The sequence below is a fragment of the Nicotiana tomentosiformis genome, chromosome 5, assembly GCF_000390325.3.
Source record: "Nicotiana tomentosiformis chromosome 5, ASM39032v3, whole genome shotgun sequence".
In the NCBI taxonomy this organism is placed as follows: Eukaryota; Viridiplantae; Streptophyta; class Magnoliopsida; order Solanales; family Solanaceae; genus Nicotiana; species Nicotiana tomentosiformis.
In genome coordinates, this window is record NC_090816.1 from 136,068,506 (window position 1) to 136,076,086 (window position 7,581).

Below are 7,581 nucleotides of genomic sequence, written 5' to 3' on the forward strand. Positions count from 1 at the left end.
TGAGTGAGGCCGAGGGCCTGATTGTGAGTTATTATATTATAGCACGTGAGTTGGCCGTGCAGCACGTGAGTTGGTCGTGTGGATTCTTATATTATACTATAGCACGTGAGTTGGCCGTGCAGCACGTGAGTTGGCCGTGCGGATCCTTATATTATACTATAGCACGTGAGTTGGTCGTGCGGATCCAAATATTTATATTATGGCACGTGAGTTGTCCGTGCAGCACGTGAGTTGTCCGTACAGATTATAGCGCTTGGGTTGTAGGAGCCCCTCCGGAGTTTGTACACCCCCAGTGAGTGCGAGTACCCATTGAGAGTGAGTGATGAGGGCTGGGAGCCCAGTGAGTGATTGTTGTCCTGAGAGGTTGTACTTGATTTCCATCTGTTGTTACACTTAGTTGTTATCTGTCATTGTTGTGAAATCTCTGAAAGATTTTTATATACAGATTACATGAACAGGAACTGTCTAAAAATTGATTTGACATTAAACTGCCAGATTTGATAGCATGTCTATTCTTTGCTGGAATTACTGGAAATGAACCATAACTGTGTAGCTAGTTACTATCTTCATTTCCTTATTTATTATTGTTACTTGCTGAGTTGGTTGTACTCATACTACACCCTGCACTTCGTGTGCAGATCCAGGTGTTCCCGGATATAGTGGGTGTTGATTCTTTCACACAGCTGATTTTTTGGAGATTCTGAGGTAGCTGTCGTGTTTCCCAGACCTTTCCTCTCCTTCCCTATCTCCTTATTTACTATTTTTAGTCGCATGCTGTTATAGACCGTATTTTTCAGACTTGTATTCATAATTAGATGCTCATGTACTCAGTGACACCAGATTTTGGGAGTGTTTATATCAAAAATTGTGAGGCCTTTTATTAAACTCAAATTATTATGTTTTTCAAACTTAAAGGAAATTGGGGGTTATTGATGTTATCGGCTTGCCTAGTTTCGAGATAGTCGCCATTACGACAGGTCATATTTTGGGTCATGACACTAAAGTAATGACTATTATTCGTTAATTCATTTTTTATGGGCCTGCGAAAGTTTAGGCGATTCGGGGCCAGTATGTCACGACCCGGAATTCTCACCCTCGGGAGCGTGATGGCACCTAATATTTCACTTGCTAGGCAAGCCAACTTTAGAATAGTTTTTAGTCATTTTAAACAAATCAAATTAATTAATACCAATTAAACTGAATAAACTAAAATAGAGAGAAAAAAACCACAGTAACCGCAATATCTAGATACAATCCAAGAACTGGTGTCGCAAGTGCGCGATCGACTAGAATAATACTGAAAATGGTCTGAATGAAAGTAGAAATGTCTGAAATGAAATAAACAGCTACGATAATGTAGAGAGGGGCTTCGGAGCTGCGAACGCGGAGCAGTTGTACCTCAAGTCTCCGTCAGGTAATCAATCCGAGCAATAACTGGCCGCCACTAGGACCGACTCTAAAATCTGCACAATAAGTGTAGAGTGTTGTTCAGGTACAACCGACCCCATGTACTCTGTAAGTGCCGAGCCTAAGCTCAACCAAGTAGTAACGACACTAAGGCGGGTCACTTATAATAATATGTACATAGTATAATAATAATAATAACATGAAAGAAGCGCAGGAAAAGTAAGGCAGTTAACTGATGAAAATAAACTCAATCCTCGAAATCAGTAAAATCAGAGATATCAGTCCTTAGAATCTCGTACGAAAATACTGAAAGTTAACACAATGCACAATGAATACCAAATACACAATCTGTTGCGGCGCGCAACCCGATCCAACCGTACAAGCACAATACTCCCTTATTTCACCATATAAATATCAAGAATAACATGTAAAATCTATTGCAGTGCGCAATCCGATCTCACTATATAATCAGAATCAATATCACAATCCTCCCTTATTTCACCATATCAAAATCACATGTAAAAATCTGTTGCGGCGTGCAACCCGATCCCACCATATCAATATCAATCCTCCCTTATTCCACCCATTGCGGCGTGCAAGCCGATCCATAAAAATCAACAAATGTAAGCAATTCAACAACTCAATTCGCAAGAATCCCTATGATTAAAGAATATGAAAACAAGCCATAAAGGGACCTCGTACCAAATCAAGGAATGCTACAATTAATACAAAGTAACAAGACAAGTCAAATATATGACAATTAAGGTGTACAAGTAAGACAATTAAGACAGATAGCAATTAATCATGGAAGCATGGGAGAAATGAACATTTTAATATGAGAGAAATAAGTAACAAGTAGCAAGTTAAGGCATATGAAGTAATTAAAACATGTAATAGTTAAGACATGGAATAAAATAATTAATGAAATACGGGAAAGGATGGAAACAAGTATTTTGACGGTGTATATACACTCGTCACCTCGCATATACGCCGCTACACATGTAATTCACGTAACACATAGCTCAAGGGTTCATATTCCCTCAAATCAAGGTTAGATCCAACACTTACCTCACTCTGCAAGCAAATCAAAGCTCAACTGGGGACTTTCTTCTAAAATCTGCCTCCAAACCAATCGAATCTAACCAATATTGACTCAATAACATCAAATAATACTAGGGAAATTAATTACAAAACATAAAGTTAAGATCTTTACACTTTTTCCAAAAAGTCAACAAAAGTCAATCCCAGGCCCGCTTGGTCAAAACCGGAGATTCGGACTAAAATTCAATTACCCATTCACCCCCGAGCCCGATTATGTGATTAGTTTTGAAATTCGACCTCAATTTGAGGTCTAAATCTCAATTTTACAAAAACTCCCCTAATTCTTCCTAAATCTCTAATTTTCTACTATGAGAGAATATAGATTATGGTTAGAAATCAATGGGTATTGATGGAAATGGAAGAAAACGAGTTAAAGTACACTAACCTATGAAAGGGTGATGAAATTTCTTTTCGCAATCGCCTCTAGGCTGAGCTTTAATGAGCAGATGGTAAAAAATGGGTGAAATCCCGTATTTGGGACATTTTAAATCACTGGCGTTAGGTCTTCATCGCGTTCGCGAAGGACCTGACGCGATCGGGAAGCACTATAGCCCAAATGGCCTTTGCGTTCACGAAGGACCTGACGCGATCGCGAAGCACTGTGGCCCAAATGACTTTCGCGTTCACAACCCAATGATAGCGTTCGCGTAGAACACGAGCCCAGCTCCCGCCAGAATCCCACAAACCTTCGCGTTCGCATGTGGGCGGTCGCGTTCCCGAAGGGTAAGCCCCCAAAGCTTCACGTTCGTGACCTGTTCCCCGCGTTTGCATAGGGCAAATCCATCCCCAGCCCAGGTTATTCCTCGCAATCGCGAGAGTATCTTCGCGATCGCGAAGAACACACCAGATAACAGCATACCCTAAGAACAAGCAATTTTTCTAAGTTCAAATGGTCCGTAGCCTATACGAAACTCACTCGAGTCCATCAGGCTTCAAACCAAACATGCACACATGTGTAATAACAGCGTACGAACTCGCTCAATTTGGACTTGACCACAAGAGTTAAAAGAGTTCTTAATGATGCTGCAGACTCTACAAAGCTTGTTAGCATTTGGGGAAAAGGAGCAGAATTCTCATTATTTATGATAAGAAATACTACTTAACACACAACACAACAAACAGAATACAAACAGTGCTGTACCAACAGAATATATTATATAACAAATAGAGATTTTCTGCTTAGTAATTAATTAGTGATAAAGTTTTGCGACTAGACAAAGAGGATTCTTCTTGTGCGTAGTGAGACCCGGCAAAGTGTTGGTATCAATATCTTGTTTCACCATACCAAAAGGCAGTTCCCAATCAAATGCATAAAGAAGATTGGCAAGTGCAAGTTCCACTGTTGCTACTCCAAGTGAAATACCAGGACACCCTCTTCTACCACCTCCAAATGGAATCATTTCAAATTCCACTGACTTATAGTCAATATCAATATCTTCGTTGGTTACACTACTACTACAGAATCTCTCAGGGATGAAGTCCTCTGGATTTTTCCAACATTCAGGATCTCTACCTATGGCCCATGCATTGAAAAAAACCAGAGTATTTGGTTGGATTTCATATCCATCATTTACCATACATTTTTGAATGGTTTTTCAAGGCACAAGAAGAGGAGCTGGTGGATATAATCTCAATGTCTCCTTTATCACTGCCTTGAGATAGGGAAGCTTTTGGATATCATCTTCATCTACTCTTCCTTTTTTACCAACCAATTCTCTTATATTCTCTTGTAATTTTTTCATTGCCTTTGGCTCCTTCATCAAAGCTGTCATTCCCCATACTACTGCAGCTGCGGTCGTGTCCGTTCCAGCAATAAATACGTCCTGAGAATTCATGTATACATTGGTTAAACTATATATGTATGTATCATCAAATGATTTGATTAATTCTTGTAACATATATTTCCTCTATTGTTTCAAGTTTTAATAGGCACAAAGTTTAAAAATGTAAAAAGACTTTTAAATACCATTTGAATCTTATGGTCTTAAACAACAATAACGATAAACCCAGTATATTCTCACAAGTGGGGTCTGAGAGGGTAGTGTATACGCAAACCTTACCTCTACCTAGTGAAGTTAGAGAGGCTGTTTCCAATAGACCCTCGACTTAAAAAGAAGGAAAAGGAATAAGGAAAAAAAAAAGGAGGGGGGAGGGGAATTAGTAGTACTAAACACTAACAACAGGAAATGCGATGCGTTCTAAATCACATGACGAAGTAACATCTACCTAAGCATATACAGTGTCTTAAACATGCGGTGTAATAGAGTATCATTAAGCGTAAAGTGAAAACTTTGGAAGTAAAAACTTACTAAATATAGATATGCGATGTTCTTTTTGAAATGGGTTATTTAAAACGGAAAGTAAGACGCATAAATAGAAGCAAAGGGAGTAAACTACCATTAGCACTGCTTTAATATGATCCCAAGTGAGAATCAAAGATGATGACAATGTTTGATGTCGTAAAACAATTAACGTATCAAGAATATCACCATCCATTGATTTTGGCCTAGTTGGGCTGAGGTGCTCCTCAATGAGTTGTTGATAGAATAAGTCCAACTCATTGTAAATCTTTTCAAGTCTAGCACCCTTTCCCTTGACTTTATCAACCCAACCAAAAATTGGAAAAAAATCAGAGACAAAAAAATCTCCAAGCACAGCTTCTGCTTCACGTAGAAGTTTGTGAAATCTCCTCTTTTCATCACCATTCTCATCATATCTCTTTCCAAATCCAACTCTACATATTATGCTGCTTGATAAAGACAATATAATCTCACTAAGATTAACCAATTTCGACGTTGAAGCAAGTTCTGTAACATGATTGACCATTCTGGACACTTCATCTGCACGAATTGGACGAAAAGATTGCACCTTTTTTGTGTTAAAAAGATGTATAACACAAATTTTTCTTATTTCCCTCCAATAATCACCGTAAGATGAGAAGCTAACATCCAAGCCGTTATACGATAACTTTTGTTGGCCAAGAAATGATGGCTTGCCAGAAAATGTAATGTCATGAGTTTTCATTGCTTCTTTAGCAATTTTTGCTGATGAAATTACTACTACTTTGGAAAAACCAAGTTTCATGAACATTAAGGGACCATATTTCTTTGAAAGTTGCCATAGGTATTTATGAAGGGATTCTTTATCTAATTGATATAAGTTTCCAATAAGTGGAAGTCCAGGGGGACCTGGTGGATGATTATGTGCCTTGACTCCAACTTTTCTGCAATTTTTTAAAAGGAAAATTACAAGTGCAGGTATAGCTATTAGGAAGAGGAACAACATTTTGGTTATCTTTTCTTGTGTGATCAATGAATTGTCTCAATTAACATGGGATAATATACATAAAAAGAATCCCTCGAGTTTCCGATTGAACACCTAAATTTTGTGGCTGTCATACAGTACGGCCACTTAGTGTATCTTAGGACCAATCATATTTTGCCACGTATTTTTTTATATATATACTATTGTTATGTTGATTGGTTCGGTTACTTACGCAATCCCAAGAAAACCAATCTATGCAATTTGCACGTAGAAAAGAAAGGGACCTCTCACTCAATTCAATAACATATTGTAGGACATAATTTTATAATAATAATTGTTATTTTGATCAGGGAATACTAAGCAAAACAATCTACGTAATTTGCGGGTTCAGTCGTATGAAAGAAAGGGACCTCACTCAATTCAATAATAACATGTTCTAGGACGTATTTTTATAATAATAATGTTCGTATTTGACCAGGCTTTATGGACGTTTCACGATTAAACCGACTAACGCACTTTCGAGATACCACATTGTTTATAAATACAAAAAAAGTTTTGCAATTTTTACAACATCTTTTGTTAATATATTTTCTTTTTCTTATTATTTTTCTTTTTCTTCTTTCCTTTTCTTAATTCTTCCCTAACTTATATGCAGTCTTTATCTAACCGGAAGGATGGAAATCATATCCAAGCCGAGAACAAAAACCCAGCAAGATCAAACCCAAGAGAAGACCAAAAATTTGAGGAAATTGTTGCTTCAAACTAAAAGCTTGGTTAATGTAAAGGAAGTGTCTGAGAATTATTTTTTCCTGGGTTCAAAAGGTAATATTTATATCACTTCAAATAACTATAGCGGGTCATAGAATTAACCCCACAAAATTTAGGTGTTCAACTGAAAATTTGATATAACTACAAAAAGATTTTTACGTATTATCCAAAACAGATTTATTAGATACTAACGAATTGAAGAATAATATTATACTACGTCGAAAATTTCCTTTTATCTTATAAACTCTATAGGCGATCAATGGTCGTTACAAAAATAGGATGAAGGTACAAATGCATATCTTGAAAATGTATCAACAATAAACAAAACAATAATATACCAGTTTATTCCTACGGTATGGGGTCTGAGCTCGAGAAGGATAGTGTGTACGTAGACTCTACTCTTACATTGTGGAAATAGAGAGTTTGTTTCCGCTAAACCCTCGACTCATTACTCAGCAGGTTTGAAAAGAAAAAACAGTTGTGGAAAGCCATATTGAGAGTAATGAAGACAGCAACGGTAAAAACAGCAAAAACAAAGCACTAAGATAACTAAAGCAATGAAAAGGATACGTAGTAATAAAAATATAAGATAAGATAATAAGAAAGAGAAAAAATGATAATGTGTCGTGTAAATAAATATGGTTATATAATGAAAAGGTCATGTTAAGAGTAATGAAGATAAAAACAATAACAACAAAAAAAAAAAAAAAAGCGTTAAGATAATTAACATATAATAATAGAAATATAAAAATAAGACAATAAGAGAGACAAAAAATGATAAAGGCAAAGAGCCAAATATACTTTTGTACTTTTGAAAATGGTTAAAAAAATACCCCTCGTTATACTATTGGGCTATATATACCCTTCTCGTCATACTTTGAACAAATATACCCTTATTTTGGATGGAGTGTCATGTGTCAGCACCAGATGAAAACGACCAATTTTTTTTTTTTACCCGTTCCGTTTTTAAAAATCCACCATCTGACCCGTTTTAAAATTCAGTTTTTTTAAAGCATATATTTTGTAAAAACTGAAATTTTC

The 7,581-nt window shown here is 36.7% G+C and overlaps 1 pseudogene; it reads right to left on the reverse strand.

Annotated features, from left to right (window-relative positions):
• Window positions 1-3,558: 3,558 nt before the first annotated feature.
• LOC104113922 (6,7,8-trihydroxycoumarin synthase-like) lies at window positions 3,559-5,883 on the reverse strand (annotated as a pseudogene).
• Window positions 5,884-7,581: the final 1,698 nt, after the last annotated feature.